Source organism: Heterodontus francisci, unplaced genomic scaffold (assembly GCF_036365525.1).
Source record: "Heterodontus francisci isolate sHetFra1 unplaced genomic scaffold, sHetFra1.hap1 HAP1_SCAFFOLD_222, whole genome shotgun sequence".
In the NCBI taxonomy this organism is placed as follows: Eukaryota; Metazoa; Chordata; class Chondrichthyes; order Heterodontiformes; family Heterodontidae; genus Heterodontus; species Heterodontus francisci.
Window position 1 is genome coordinate 810,301 of NW_027141699.1, and position 17,607 is coordinate 827,907.

Genomic DNA, 17,607 nt, shown 5'->3' on the forward strand with positions numbered 1-17,607 from the left:
TCCAATTGGACACTGACCCTCCCATTCCATTTGACTCAATGTTGGTAATTAACCTTTTTTGTGGTATTTTATCAAACACATTGTTCAAACCAATCTAGACAACATCCATCACATTCCCTTCATCAACCTTCTCTGTTACATCATCAAAAGTGCAATTAGATTAGTCAAACATGACTTTACATTTGTAAATCTATGCTGGCTATCCTGAAGTAACTCAAACCTCTCAAATGCTTGTGGTTTTTCCCTGATTATTGTTCTAAAACTTTTCCCACCACTGATGTTGGACTAACTGGCCTGTAGTTGTGAGGACTGTGTCTTGTCCATTGATATATCCGCTAGGTGAGAGAGGCCATCTATGTCAGGTGAAGTTAACACATAATTTTCTCCCTCAGCGGGGAGAAGCACGATAAGGGTATCCCTGGCTTTGTCAGGATAGCCGCATTCCTGATGGTCGATGTGTCTCTCCCGTGCCCCATGTCAACGGGTAGAGGTACAGGAACTGAAAGAACTCTCACTCCATGAATGGACAGTTGGTGTGTGAGCATGCCCAGTACATCATGTTGGTGAATGTCCACATCCTGTCAGCAGCCACCATACCTTAATTCTGAAGCAGTCAGCCGGTCCCAACACATCGGGCCCCCATGCAGAACCTGAATGTGGCTCCTTGGAGACAAATGTAACCCCCAACGCCCACCCCCGCTCCAGACACAGCTTATGTTTCTACATCCCCAAACCTTCTGCCACCGCCAACCAACTTCACACAATTAATATGAGTATAACGTGAACAATGAAGTCACCAGAAACATGTTGGAACAGACCATCGGTGTGATGAAGCAATGCTTCCACTGTCCAAACCGCCCGAGAGGAGCCCTCCAGTACACACTGGAGTAGGTGTCCAAGTTCATGGTGTACTGCTGCACCCTTCATATCATCACCATCATGAGGACACAGGCATTGGCACCAGGAATCCGGAGGACACCTCAGGAGGAGGAGGAGGAGGAGACCGGGAGGATATTCCCTGGATGCCTTCGTCCCAGAAAGACCGTCGGAGAGTCCCTGCTAATATTCTGTTTCCAATAGGCCAACTTCCCTTTCCCACCATGGATCCCCCATTCTCCACCATTACACCCATCTGAGACGCCCCATCAACGTGTCCCCTTGGTCACCATCCTGCAATGAAAAACACCAACAAAAACCAATTCATTAACATCTTTATCCAACAATACATCCAATTATACAAACAAAACTGAACTCTTCACCCTTGTGTATTTCCTTAATGCCTGTCTTGTGGCTTCCCTGGACTTGCCTAGTGCTCCTACACAGTGTCTCCCCAGTGACTGCAGCATGGCTGGTTGAAGGCTGCTGACTTTCACTGGGCGAGACTGCCGATGGCCTTGCAGGACATCCTCGAGCAGCTCTGGGCTTTGAGGGCATGGATTCGGACTGCACTACCTCGACATGGGCAGCAGCAGCCTGGGCTGGCTGATGAGTAACAGCAAGGACATTGGTGGAGTGACAGTGAAGGGAGAAAAAACACTGTCCTCCTGAGAGAGGACAGCAGGTTCATGCCCCACAGAGACACTGTCACTGCCACGGGGCGACATCTCAGTGATCCTAGTAATCTACTGGATCACAGATTGCTGGACTGCTGTGAGAGCCTGCAATCCCCTTTGAACACTGAGATCCACAGCCATGATGACAGCAGTCTGATCCTGCATGGCAACAAGCATGGATCTCATGACCTCAGTCTGAGCTTCCACTGCAGCACTGAGACGTCATATAATTCTGGTCTCTTGAACATCCCGAGTTTAATTTCTCTACCATTGGCGGCCGTACCTTCAGCTGCCGAGGCCCTAAGATCTACAAGAGAAGAGCAGAACTTCTTCAAGGTTGGCATTCCAAGAAGAGAAGTGACAGTGATTTAAATACTAAAATAAAAGCAAAATACTACGGTTGCTGGAACTCTGAAATGAGAACAGAAAGTGCCAGAAATACTCAGCAAGTCTGTTGCATCTGTGAGGAGAGAAACAGAGTTAATGTTTCAGATCTGTGACCATTCATCAAAACTGGAAAACGTTAGAAATGTAACAGTCTGTCATTTAATCTCTCCCTTCTCCGTCCCATCACTGTCCTTCCATCTTGTTCTTCTTCCCCCTTCCCCTCTTTCGCTTGCTCAAAGACTCAAAGAGAGATAGAGAGAGAGAGAGCTATCAACGCATCTGCTGCTAAAGCCCTCATCCATGCCTTTCTCATCTCGAAACTGGAGTATTCTCACACACTCCTGGCTGGTCTCCCACATTCGACTATCTGTAACCTTCTCATCATCCAAAACTCTGCTGCCATCTTCTAATTTACATTAAATTTTGTTCACCCAACATCCCTGTGCTCACTGACCTACATTGGCTCTTGGTCCAGTAACACCTCAATTTTAATGTTCTCACTCATGTGATCAAATCCCTCCATGTCCTCACCCCTCTGATTACCCCAATCCCAGCTTGAACCTCATTTTCAGGATATCATTACAACCGCCTATTTCCACCTCAACAATATCGCCCGACTTCACCGCTGTATCAGGTCCATTTACTGCTGAAACCACATTGATGACTTTTAGATTAGATTAGAGATACAGCACTGAAACAGGCCCTTCGGCCCACCGAGTCTGTGCCGACCATCAACCACCCATTTATACTAATCCTACACTAATCCCATATTCCTATCAAACATCCCCACCTGTCCCTATATTTCCCTACCACCTACCTATACTAGTGACAATTTATAATGGCCAATTTACCTACCAACCTGCAAGTCTTTTGGCTTGTGGGAGGAAACCGGAGCACCCGGAGGAAACCCACGCAGACACAGGGAGAACTTGCAACTCCACACAGGCAGTACCCAGAATCGAACCCGGGTCCCTGGAGCTGTGAGGCTGCGGTGCTAACCACTGCACCACTGTGCCGCCCCTCTAGAAGTGATTATTCCAACTCACTCCAGGCTGATCTCCCACATTCTACTCTTTGTAAACTTGAGGTCATCCAAAACTATGCTGCCCCTGTCTTTGCTCACACCAAGTCCCGTTCATATCTCACTGACCGACATTGGCTCCCAGTCAAGCAATGTCTTGATTTTAAAATTCTCATCCTCGTTTTCAGATACCTCCATGGTCTCGCCTCCCGCCCCATATATCTGTAATCTCCTCCACCTCCACAACCCACTGCGATATATGTGCTCCTCTAATTTCAGCCTCTTGTGCAGCCCTGATTGTAATCACTGCACCACTGGCGTCCGGGCTTTCAGCTGCCTAGGCCGAAAGTTCTGGAATATCCTCACTGCACCGTTTTCTTTTTTCATTCGTTCATGGGATGTGGGTGTCAATGACAAGGCCAGCATTTGCTGCCCATCCCTAATTCCCATTGATAACTGAATGACTTTCTCGGACATATCAGAAATAAGTTTAGAATCAACCACATTGTTGTGGGTCTTGAGTTACATGGAGGCCAGACCATATAAGGATGGCAGATTTTCATTGCTGAAGAACATCAGTAAGCCAGGCTGTGTTTTTTTTTGTTACGATGATCAATGATAGCATCATGGCACCATTGCTGAGAATAGCTTTCAAATGCAGATTTGTATTAATTAATTGAATTTTATAACTTATTGAATTTTAAATTGCAACAGCTGCCACGGTGGGATTTGAACCCATGTCCTCAGAGAATCAGCCTGATCCTCGGCATTACAATTTTGGTAATATTACCACTACGCTACGTTCACCGCCTTTCCGTCTCGCTTTCCTCCTTTTAGGTACTCCTTAAAACCTATCTCTTTGTTCAAGCTGTTGGCCATCTGATCTAATATCTCCTGTTATGTCTGAGTGTCATACTTTGCTTCATAATGATCCTGTGAAGTACCTTGGGATGTTTTATAACATTAAAAGCACTATATAAATATCAGTTGTTGTTGAGATTTGCCAGACATGCTTTGACATCACCATATCCCTGCTGCTGTCTATTTATTATTCCATGTTTTTCAAAGCAATGAATATATTTGTCCTGGGTTATGAAATTTCCCCATCAGTGACATTAAACTGTCTGGTCAGTAAATACAGTGTCTACTCCATCTCTCCTTTTTTTCAAATAGGGTGTAACATTTACAACCCTCCAGCCCTCTGTCACAACTCCTATATCCAAGGAGGATTGAAAGATTCTGTCCAGTGCCTCCGCTATTCCCACCTTTCCTTCCCTCAGCATCTCTCATACATCCCATCCAGACCGGATAAATGTTCTACTTTATTGTGGTTCAAAAAGTGCTGGACTGAAAGGGGTTAACTGAACCTGTTTGTTCAGTGACTGGAATTAATGTCAGTCTCCACGGACCCTAATTATTTCACTGCAGGGTTTCCATCTTCTATTAATAAGGGACTCCTTTCAATGTATTTTCACATAGTGTCAGTGGGAGTATCACATCACTCCCGGCACTAACAGGAACCAACAGCTCCAGGCAGAGGGAGAGGATAGATCAGAATCTGAAAACAATAGATTGGAATGTTACAAAAATGGACAGGAGTTTAATCTGGCAATTTGACGCTCTTTCCACATATTATGACTGGTACTCATTAGACAATCGTATCTATTTTGCTCTTCAGATTATTCAATATATTTACTATCCCATCCTCGCTATTGTTGGTGTTCCTGGTAAGGATCTTAATCCAGCTATTAATTCTATAAACCCTATTTAACTGCCTTACTGCTCTTGTCATTTTCCCATCCAGCTTTGCTGTTGTTACTCCTGGTGAGTCTTTCATACAGGCTGTAAACTCTATGAAGCATTGCTAATTTTGTTACGGGTCATTTAATTATTTTCTCTCTTGGCGTTGCTTCTTTTGATGTTCCTGGTAAGTCCCTATATAGAGCTAGCAGATCGTTGTTGTGCCTAATCTGCACTTACTCTTAAAGAATTCTGAAAAGCGGACTGGTGGAAGGTAAATCAATGTTTATTCACACATTAAATCATCAGGTACAAGCAGTCACTCTTTGCACGTTATACTACCCGTCAAGACACGAGGTGATCAGTTCCAGAATGGCAGCTGCCCTTCTATTCTCTGAGTCCTTGACTCAGGGAACTTCCTTGAGTGTTCTTCCCCGGGGTTCTCGTGCCATCACCAGTTTCAGGCATTGTCTACTGTGAGTCTAATCATACCTCATGTCCATAGGAATTCCTTTATCTGGTTTATGCAAAGGTACTGCCCGGTAGAATCTCTCTTTTGTTTCAGCCTGTTTTTTTCTGGACTGTCCACAATTTCTTGGCCATCTGTTTGCTGTGCTCCTTTCTACCTAGCACCCCCATGTTTCAAAATGTTGCGTATTGTTGTGTGACGAGCCCCTTTGTTTTAACTAAGTTCTTATGTGTTTTTACTGAGTCTACAGCCACCCGCACCCCACCCCCCTCTTTGATCCTGCAGGGCTACACCCAAGGGATCACACTCTCACATCTCTTAGATAGCACACTTGTGCAATTACAATTTCATTGTTAACGCAATGTCATAAGAAGTGTAGTGTAAAAGAGAGCACAATTTAAGCATCATTGTTACATAATTAGAAGAATTTAGAAGAGATACAGCACTGAAACAGGCCCTTCGGCCCACCGAGTCTGTGCCGAACATCAACCACCCATTTATACTAATCCTACACTAATCCCATATTCTTACCAAACATCGCCACCTGTTCCTACATTTCCCTACCACCTACCTATACTAGTGACAATTTATAATGGCCAATTTACCTATCAACCTGCAAGTCTTTGGGCTTGTGGGAGGAAACCGGAGCACCCGGAGAAAACCCACGCAGACACAGGGAGAACTTGCAAACTCCACACAGGTTGTACCCGGAGTTGAACCCGCGTCCCTGGAGCTGTGAGGTTGCGGTGCGAACCACTGCGCCACTGTGCCACCCTTTTTTTATAAATTACATACCAGTCCTAAAACCTCATCGTGTCAGAATTTTGAGAAGAATTTAGAAGAGAATTAATCACTTGTGTGATCATAATACAGTCGCAATTGAATTTGTAGAATAAATTTGTCATTCATTAATTCATTTTAAGTATGTACCAATAGTTATGCAACTATTGTCGTGTTACATAATTAATTGTCTATCTTTTTAGAGAACAAGTTCGAATACTGATTGCCTTTAAGGTAGCTGTCCAACCTGTGTTCATACATCCTCGCACATTCCTTAAACAATTTCTTAAGTTTCCAAATTAAGTATGTCACATATATCACCATGATACCCTAAACAACGATCAGGACATAGGGGATAATTGTAATCCAGGGGTTTGACCACCAGTTCCATAAGTCCTCCCACCAGGTAGAATCGTTTCTCTCATGAATCTCATCTTGTATCATCTTCCACTGTTGTTCCAGATTGTAGTACACTACACCAATGATTTCTTGTTGCTGCCTCTCTTTACCCAAAGGTGTGGGCAATGGCTGAATAGTATATTCATATTCCCGAAGGTAATTTATCAAGTCGTCCTTAACACTGTCTGTCACAGTTATCGTTTCTGTCTTTCTTTTATGTATGTCGACCAACTCCATCTTCTCTATTCTAGTTGGTATTTGTGGGTTGAAAAGAAACGTTCTGTTCCTCACCAGACAAATCCGGTTATGTCCATACTGGTACTCCTTCATTGTTTTGGTTAAGCAATATCTCCTCTTTCCCTTATTGGCCACATGGGTTAACCCTGGCAATGCCTTCCTAGTTTCCTGCAGTGGTATTAAATCCACATTTTTATTCTGCTGTTTTATATGTATCTATGTATATATATATCTATATACATACATATAAAACAGCAGAATATATATATATATATATATATATGGTAAGGACATATGACCACCTGGTTTTCCAGACTACACTTAGACAAAGTTGTCCCAATGATCTCCTCTCCAATTTTCACAACATAGGTCAATATCATATACAATATCATAGTATTTTCTGTAATCTTTTCCCCTTTCCTCGCTACATCTACTATTCTCTGTAGTAATAGGACAGATGGAAAAGGTTTGCCATCTGCTGACACAAAACCTCTCACTTCCCACAGAGGTAGGTACTCGGTCAAACTGTTACACACGTACATACTGTCAGAATTTATATCAAGCAGTGGGGGAAACATGTGTGGTTGTGTCAGCACAAAGTGAATGCAGCTAGTTCGGCACGCTGCACACGTAAACTCGCCAGTAACTGTAAGGCAATGTCTTTAATAGGTTTTCCATTATGATCCTGTATATGTAATCAGCACTTTGCCTGCCTAATCCCATCCTCCACTGTAGAGGAACCGTCAACAATAATGTTGAGTGCTGGTTGGATTTCTCTTTTCTTCCTTTGTACACCCCCGCCCCGCAATGATTTTGACACAAAATGACCCTTGAGGGGCTTTTCTGTCAAAACCTGACACACATGGGGTGCAGCCTGGTAGATTAAATTGTCTGCCAAGCATGTCAAAGTATTTTCCTTTTTTGCTGAAATGTCTCTACCTTGCAAGAACAAAATCCACCGAGCAATAAGATTCTGACAAACAAAACCGTCCTTCAGTCGTCCATCCACTAACAACTGGAAGGGTGTGTGTTCAGTTAGGATAGTAACGGGGCTGAAGCTGACAATATAACATTATCGTCCTTCAACCGTCCATCCACTAACAACTGGAAGGTTTTGTGTTCAGTTAGGATAGTAAGGGGGCTGAGGCTGACAAGATAACATTACCGTCCTTTAGCTTCCATCCACTAACAACTGGAAGGTTTTGTGTTCAGTTAGGATAGTAACGGGGCTGAGGCTGACAATATAACATAACCGTCCTTCAGCCGTCCATCCAGTCACAACTGGAAGGGTGTGTGTTCAGTTACGATAGTAACGGGGCTGAGGCTGACAATATAACATTACCGTCCTTTAGCTTCCATCCAGTCACAACTGGAAGGGTGTGTGTTCAGTTAGGATAGTAACAGGGCTGAGGCTGACAATATAAGTAACATTTTGAATCACCCAGAAGACGGCCAGCAAATCTTGTTCACACATTGTGAAGGCCCTTTCTACTGATGTTAACAAGTGAGATGCGTATTCCACTCGGCAGAATCGGCCATGTTTCTTCTGAAGGAATACCGCTGATAAGGTGGTATCTGTGGTAGCGACATCGAGGGCAAAGGGTAGGGGTGGGTCCGGCACCTGTAACACCGGATCTATCGCCAACCACTGGTGGAATGTTGTCGGACCATCATGTAATCCCTGGGGGAGACACATCCAGGTGTACAGTTGTCCGGGAATGTAAACGCAAATTTATATTGACACTCTCGTGCCAGCGAGAGTCTGGATAAAACTCCATCTGCCATTTCTCCGCCCTAGTCTCCAACCGATCCATATCCTGCTGTATCCTCTGACAATCCTCATCAGAATCCGCAACTCCACCAAGCTTTTTGCTGTCCACAAACTTACTAATCAGACCAGCTACATTTTCCTCCAAATCATTTATATGTACTACAAACAGCAAAGGTCCCAGCACTGATCCCTGCGGAACACCACTATTTACAGCCCTCCATTCAGAAAAGCGCCCTTCCACTGATACCCTCTGTCTTCGATGACCGAGCCAGTTCTGTATCCATCTTGCCAGCTCACCTCTGATCGCGTGTGACTTCACCTTTTGCACCAGTCTGCCATGAGGGACCTTGTCAAAGGCTTTAAAGAAGTCCGTATGGACAACATCCACTGCCCTTCCTTTATCAATCATCTTCGTCACTTCCTCAAAAATCTCAATCAAGTTAGTAAGACACGACCTCCCCTTCACAAGACCATGCTGCCTCTCGCTACTAATAAGTTAATTTGTTTCCAAATGGAAGTAAATCCTGCCCCGAAGAATCCTCTCTAATAATTCCCCTGCCACTGACCAAAGGCTCACCGGCCTGTAATTTCCTGGATTATCCTTGCTATCCTTCTTTAACAAAGGAACAACATTTGCTATTCTCCAGTCCTCTGGGACATCACCTATCGTCAATGAGGATGCAAAGATTTCTGTCAAGGCCCCAGCTATTTCTTCCCTTGCCTCCCTCAGTATTCTGCGTTAGATCCCATTAGGCCCTGGGGACTTATTTACCTTAATGCTTTGCAAGATGCCCGACACCTCCTCCTCTGTTCCCACGAACTTCAGAACTCTGTGGAGAACCAGAATGTAGCTCCTCGGAGAGAATCACTACCCTGTCTTCACATGGCTCATGATTCACCCCCAAGGAATTCAAACCCCACCATTCATCGCCAACCAACCAGGATATTTCCAGAATATTTCCTGGATGCCTTCCACCTGGACAGGCTGCCGGCGATTGCCTGCAAAGATTCCGGTTGCCGTAGGACAACTTCACTTTCCCACCACGGATTCCCCATTCTCCACCATTGCCCCCATCTGAGATGCCCAATCACAGCATCCGCTTGGTCACCATCCTGCAATAAAAACCTGTTCATTAACATCTTTATCCAACAACACATCCAAGTATGCAAACACAAGCAACTGTTCACCCTCGTGGATTCCCTTAATGACTGTCTTGTGGGTTCCCTCGACTTTGCTAGGGATCCGACACAGTGTTTCCCCAGTGTCTGCAGCATGGCTGGTGGAAGGCTGCTGACTTTCACTGGGGAGACTGCATATGGCATGCAGGACGTCCTCGAGCAGCTCTGGGCTTTGAGGGCTCGGATTCGGACTGCAACACCTCGACATGGGCCGCAGCAGCCTGAGCTGCTGTTACCCATCAGCCAGCTTTTTTGTGACCTCGCCCTCCGGTGATCTGACACATGAACTATCCGTTCCCCCTGGCCTGGCTGCAGCTCACTCGTGCTCGGTGACTCACCACGTGCAGATTCCGACTCTATACCAACTTCTAAGGTACACAAAGCGAAAGTATTTGATCTGGTGACTATGAGTTTCAGACCAAGTGATGGAGCTTCAACATCAGTGCTGTGCTGCTTGTCTCTCTCTCTGTCACCTGGAGCTGCTGTTACTGGGAAGCTGGCAGTTTTGGGTTATCATTGGAAAGTATAAAATCAGAAGGGGAGGGTTGTGGTGAGGGATTGGGAATGGGATGGAAAGCAGGAGGTCCATGGTCCCACCATCTGCAGCTTGTACATCTTCCCAGACAGGAGGATGAGGAGGAGGTGGGAGTTCAGAAGGAACATCAGGCAGCAACATAACATCATCCTGAATGCTCTCGGTGATGCCGCATGCTCCGGGCTCTGTCACAGCCGGTCCCATGATGTGGAGAATCATCTCCTCCCTCAGTCTCAGGGGATCAAGTTATGCCTGGTCCCCACCGGATCACTGCCCAGTTAGGGTTAGGGTTAGGGCTAGGGCTAGGGCTAGGGTTAGGGCTAGGGTTAGGGCTAGGGCTAGGGTTAGGGTTAGGGCTAGGGCTAGGGTTAGGGTTGGGGTTGGGGTTAGGGTTTCGGCTAGGGTTAGGGTTAGGGTTGGGGTTAGGTTTTGGGTTAGGGTTAGGGTTAGGGCTAGAGATAGGGCTAGGGTTAGGGTTAGGGTTATGGCTAGGGCGAGGGCTAGGGTTAGGGCTAGGGTTAGGGCTAGGGCTAGGGTTAGGGTTCGGGTTAGGGCTAGGGCTAGGTTTAGGGTTGGGTTTGGGGTTAGGGTTTCGGCTAGGGTTAGGGTTAGGGTTGGGGTTAGGGTTTGGGTTAGGGTAAGATTCTCGACAGGGGTGAGAGTAACAGGGTAGTTGTTATGGGGGACTTTAACTTTCCAAATATCGACTGGAAATACTATAGTTCGAGTACTTTAGATGGGTCAGTTTTTGTCCAGTGTGTGCAGGAGGGTTTTCTGACACAGTATGTAGACAGGCCAACCAGGGGCGATGCCACATTGGATTTGGTACTGGGTAATGAACCCGGCCAGGTGTTAGATTTAGATGTAGGTGAGCACTTTGGTGATAGTGATCACAATTCGGTTAGGTTTACCTTAGCGATGGGCAGGGACAGGTATATACCGCAGGGCAAGAATTATAACTGGGGGAAAGGAAATTATGATGCGATTAGGCAAGATTTAGGATGCGTAGGATGGGGAAGGAAACTGCAGGGGATGGGAACAATCGAAATGTGGAGCTTATTCAAGGAGCAGCTACTGCGTGTCCTTGATAAGTATGTACCTGTGAGGCAGGGAGGAAGTAGTCGTGCGAGGGAGCCGTGGTTTACTAAAGAAGTGGAAGCGCTTGTCAAGAGGAAGAAGAAGGCTTATGTTAGGATGAGACGTGAAGGCTCAGTTAGGGCGCTTGAGAGCTACAAGCTAGCCAGGAAGGATCTAAAGGGAGAGCTAAGAAGAGCAAGGAGAGGACACGAGAAGTCATTGGTGGATCGGATCAGGGAAAACCCTAAGGCTTTCTATAGGTATATCAGGAATAAAAGAATGACTAGAGTTAGATTAGGGCCAATCAAGGATAGTAGTGGAAAGTTGTGTGTGGAATCAGAGGAGATAGGGGAAGTGTTAAATGAATATTTTGCGTCAGTATTTACAGTAGAGAAAGAAAATGTTGTTGAGAATACTGAGATTCAGGCTACGAGGCTAGATGGGATTGAGGTTCACAAGGAGGAGGTGTTAGCAATTTTGGAAAGTGTGAAAATAGATAAGTCCCCTGGGCCAGATGGGATTTATCCTAGGATTCTCTGGGAAGCTAGGGAGGAGATTGCAGAGCCTTTGTCCTTGATCTTTATGTCGTCATTGTCGACAGGAATAGTGCCGGAAGACTGGAGGATAGCAAATGTTGTCCCCTTGTTCAAGAAGGGGAGTAGAGACAGCCCTGGTAATTATAGACCTGTGAGCCTTACTTCGGTTGTGGGTAAAATGTTGGAAAAGGTTATGAGAGACAGGATTTATAATCATCTTGAAAAGAATAAGTACATTAGAGATAGTCAGCACGGTTTTGTGACGGGTAGGTCGTGCCTCACAAACCTTCTTGAGTTTTTCGAGAAGGTGACCAAACAGGTGGATGAGGGTAAAGCAGTGGATGTGGTGTATATGGATTTCAGTAAGGCGTTTGATAAGGTTCCCCACGGTAGGCTATTGCAGAAAATACGCAAGTATGGGGTTGAAGGTGATTTAGAGCTTTGGATCAGAAATTGGCTAGCTGAAAGAAGACAGAGGGTGGTGGTTGATGGCAAATGTTCATCCTGGAGTTTAGTTACTAGTGGTGTACCGCAAGGATCTGTTTTGGGGCCACTGCTGTTTGTCATTTTTATAAATGACCTGGAAGAGGGTGTAGAAGTGTGGGTTAGTAAATTTGCAGATGACACTAAGGTCGGTGGAGTTGTGGATAGTGCCGAAGGATGTTGTAGGGTACAGATAGACATAGATAGGCTGCAGAGCTGGGCTGAGAGATGGCAAATGGAGTTTAATGCGGAAAAGTGTGAGGTGATTCACTTTGGAAGGAGTAACAGGAATGCACAGTACTGGGCTAATGGGAGGATTCTTGGTACTGTAGATGAACAGAGAGATCTTGGTGTCCAGGTGCATAAATCCCTGAAGGTTGCTAACCAGGTTAATAGGGCTGTTAAGAAGGCATATGGTGTGTTAGCTTTTATTAGTAGGGCGGTCGAGTTTCGGAGCCACGAGGTCATGCTGCAGCTGTACAAAACTCTGGTGAGACCGCACCTGGAGTATTGCGTGCAGTTCTGGTCACCGCATTATAGGAAGGATGTGGAAGCTATGGAAAGGGTGCAGAGGAGATTTACTAGGATGTTGCCTGGTATGGAGGGAAGGTCTTACGAGGAAAGGCTGAGGGACTTGAGGTTGTTTTCGTTGGAGAGAAGGAGGAGGAGAGGTGACTTAATAGAGACATATAAGATAATCAGAGGGTTAGATAGGGTGGATAGTGAGCGTCTTTTTCCTCGGATCGTGATGGCAAACACGAGGGGACATAGCTTTAAGTTGAGGGGTGATAGATATCGGACAGATGTGAGAGGTAGTTTCTTTACTCAGAGAGTAGTAAGGGCGTGGAACGCCCTGCCTGCAGCAGTAGTAGATTCGCCAACTTTAAGGGCATTTAAGTGGACATTGGATAGACACATGGATGAAAATGGAATAGTGTAGGTCAGATGGTTTCACAGGTCGGCGCAACATCGAGGGCCGAAGGGCCTGTACTGCGCTGTAATGTTCTAAATTCACTGCTGCTCCCTGTGTTTATGAGCCACCTTGTCCTGTAAGATAGAGGACAGAATGTCACTGATTGTGTTGCACTGTGTTTGGGTGATGTGCCTGCCATAGCTGAATAGCTGGAGGCATGTGGAGGCAGGGAGAGGTGGATGTGAGGCTGGTATCAGTAGAAGGTGTATGAGGGTGAGATGGAGTATGTGAATGTTAGGTGTGGGTCCTGAGTGTTAGGGACAGCTGATGGGTGAGTGATGGGGGTGTGGTTCATTGAGCAGTGTGAGAGGTTACTGGTGTTGAGGGCAGGAGATGTCATGTGGAGATGAATTCACTGACATTGACCACCCGTGTGAGTTCATTTAACTTCTTCTGGCTTTCTGCCAGGTCCTCGGGGCCAGACTTCTTGCACTGACCTCCCTGGCCACCTGCTCCTATTCACTTCGAAGTGCATTTCTTGAGGGTCTGCACCCCACCCCATGGGAACATGGCCTGTCTACGCCTTTCACCCTCCATGACTAAGGCGTCCAGCACCACATCCGTGAACCGCAGAACCCTCTCTCTGTCCTAGTATTCCATTTACCTTGTCTCTAATTGCGGCATTTCACAGTCAGCAGCAGCCTCCTGTGATTCAGTGCAACCTCCCTTTAAGAGGAACAGACTGTCTTTAAGAGCTGTATCCTGGATGAAACACGAGCCAGCCTCACACAACCTTAGGCCCCAGACAGACAGCACCGCGTGTCACCCTAGGCGGTACATAGAATTCGTAGAAATGAGAAGGCAGCAGGAAGTTTGTGTGTCACCTGCCTCAACATGAATAGGCAAGGGCAGATCACGAATTACAATCCCTACCCCCGAAAAGCGAAGCAATCCCGATTTTCTCGCTATATCTATCTTCCTTTCCCACTTACGCATGTCCTCACTCGCTCTCTACACTCTCTGTCTATTTCTCATAGAATCAGAGATTGATGCAGTCCAAAAGGAGGCTATTCTGCCCATTGTCTCAGTTCTGTCTCTTGGAATGAGCTACTTAATGAATTCCACCACCAACATCCACCCCCCCACCCCACCCCCCCCAACTTTCCGCAGTCTCCTTTTTCTCCTATTCAAGTATTTGCTAAATTCCCTTTTGAAAGATATTATTGAATCTGCTTCCACCATGTTTTCAGGCAGTGAATCCCACATCCCCACAACTCGCTGTGTAAGTAAATTCTCCTCATTTCACCTCTGGTTCTTTTTCAATTACCTTCAATCTGAGTCTTCTTAATACTGAACTTCCTGACACTGGAAACAGTTTCACATTAATTACCCTATCAAAACCCTTAATGATTTTGAATTCTATATTAAATCACCCCTTACCCTTCATTGCTCCAAAGAGAACAATCCCAGATTTTCCAATCTCTCCACATAACTGAATTCCCAGATCCCTGATACCATTCTACTAGATCACCTCTGTATCTTCACTAAGTCCTTGACATCCTTATCAAAGTGTGGTGATCAGAATTGGACACAATTCTCCAGCTGGGACCTAACCAATGATGTGCAAACATCAGCATTTCCTCATGAGTTTTATTACTCTGTGCCTCTCTCTCTGACACCAAGGACACTACATGTTACCTTCAAAGATCTCTGTGTGTACGCCGCAGGTCTCTCTAATCCTGCACCCGCTTTATAATGGTACCATTTATTTTATATTGTTTCTCCTCATACTTCCTACCCATGTCTCACTTCACACTTCACTGTGTTAAATTACATCTGCCATGTTCCTGCCCATTTTACCAGTCAGTCTCTGTCCTCCTGAAGTTTGTTACTATCCTTCTCACTGTTTATTCACATTTCTGAGTTTCCACCCATCACAAAACCTTGACATTATCCCCTCTGTACACAAGCCCATTGTATTAACATACTGCAACAGTGATCCCAACAGTGACCATCCGGATAATAAAAGCAAAATACTGAGGATGATGGAAAGCTGAAATAAGTACAAGTAATTCTGGAAATACACAGCAGGTCTGGGAGCATCTGTGGAGAGAGAAGTAGAGTTAATGTTTCAGGTCAGTGACCCTTCTTCAGAACAGGGGAACGCCATTGTGTACTTCCCTCCAGACTGAACAATAAATATTCTCCACTACTCTCTGCTTTCTGCTTCGCATCTCGATCAGATCTGCTTTTACATTTCCCTGCTTTAAGTTGAACCATCCCAGCAACATAACTGTAATCCCTCATCCCTGTAAAAATTCCAGTAAAACTCTTTTATCCCCTCTCCAATGGACTCATGTCCTTCCTAAAATGTGGTTCCCTGTATTGGACACAATGCTCGAGGCGGAGCCGATCTAGTCTTTTCTATAGGTGTAATATAACATCCTGACTATTCGACTCTGTGTCTCTATTAATAAAACCTAGGAATCTATTTTCTTTGTTAACTGTTTGTTAACCTGTCCAGCTCACTTCAAAGATTGCACACAAACACCCCAGGTCTCTCTGTTATTCTCACCGCCTTTAAAGTTGTGTTATCTCTCCTCATTCATCCACCTGCAGTTCGCTATCACCTTCTCAAAGGCTATTAGGGGTGGGTGATAACTGCTGGCCCAGCCAGCGACACCCACAACCCATGAATAAATAATATTATAAAATCTTTCCACAATGTATCACTTCACACATCTGCCAGGCCAATTAAATATTAGGAAAACTAAAGCCAGTGTTTTCAAACCCCACATCAAACATTTCTTAGCTACAGACTCCATCCCTCTCTTTGACAACTGTATGAGACTAAAGCAAAGTGTTTACAACCTGGTGTCATAGTTGCTCCTGCGATGAGCTTCCTACCAAATATTCAAGCTATCAATAAAACTGCCTATTTCCACCCCCTTAACATAGTATGACTTCATCCCTGTCTCAGCTCCTCTGCTGATGAAACACTCTCCCTTGCCTGTGTTACCTGTAGACTTGACTATTCCAACACACTCCTGGCTGGTCTCCCACATTCTACTCTCTGTAAACTTCAGGTGATGAAAAACACTGCTGCCCATGTCCTAACTCACACCAAGTCCTGTTCACCCATCACCCCCTGAACTCACTGACCGACATTGGATCCTGGTCAGCAACACATTAATTTAAACACTCTCAGCCTTCTTTTCAAATGCTTCAACAGAGTTGCTTGCTAGGCCCTCACAGAGTGCAGTTAAGAGTCAATAACATTGCTGTGAGTCTAGAGTCATATGTGGGCTAGACCAGGAAAGGACGGCAGATTTCTTTCCCTGAAGGACATTAGTGAATCAGATGGTGTTTAACAGAAAACGATGATAGTTTCATGGCTCCATGAGTGAGACTAGCTTTCTATTCCAGATTTTAACACACTCCTGGCTTGTCTCACACATTCTACTCTCTGTAAACTTGAGGTCATCCAAACTCTGCTGCTCTTGTGTAAACTCACACCAAGTCCCGTTCCCCGATCACTGACATACATCGGCTGCCAGTTAAGCAATGTCTTGATTTTAAAATTCTCAACCGTGTTTGCAACTCCCTCGATGTCCTCACACCTCCTTATCTATGTAATATTCACCAGCCCCACAACCCTCCAAGACATCTGCACTCCTCCAATCCTGGTCTCTTGTGTATGCTTGATTTTCATCATTGCTCCACTGCCAGCCAGGTCTTCAGCTGCCTAGACCCAAAGCTCTGGAATTCCCTAACTACACCTCTTTTATTTTATTCGTGTGTGGGATATGTGCATCGCTGGCAAGGCCAGCATTTGTTCCCATCTCTAATTGCCCTTGACAAATGAGTGACTTGCTCGGACATCTCACAAGGCATTTAAGAGTTAACCACATTGTTGAGGGTCTGGAGTCACATGGAGGCCAGATCAGGTAAGGACAGCAGATTTCCTTCCCGAAAGGACATTAGTAAATCAGATCGGTTTTTACAACAATCGATGACAGATTCATGGCACCATGACTGAGACTAAATTTCATTTCCAGACTTTTATTAATGAATTGAAATTATTAATTGATTTAATTTTAATTCCCACCAACTGCCATGTGGGAGTTGAACCCATGGCATTAGCCTGAACCTCTGGTTTTCTAGTTCAGTGACATTACCGCTATACCACTGTCACTGCCTCTCTGCCTCACTTTCCTCCCTTAAGACACTACTTAATACCTCCTGCTTTGACCAAGAAATGTAAGTTGTTGTTGTTGGGCTTTGCCAGATATGATTTGTCATTACCATATCCCTGCTGCCGTCCATTTATTGTCCCATGTTTTTTTCCAAGCAACGAATGTTTTTGTCCTGGGCTGTGAAGTCTAGAAATTTCCCACCAGCGACGTTAGACTGACTGGTCAGTAATTACACTGTTTGCTCCATCTCTCCTTTTTTAAACCGAGTGTAACATTTACAACCCTCCCATCTCTGGCATCAAGCCCATATCCAAGGAGGATTGGAACATTC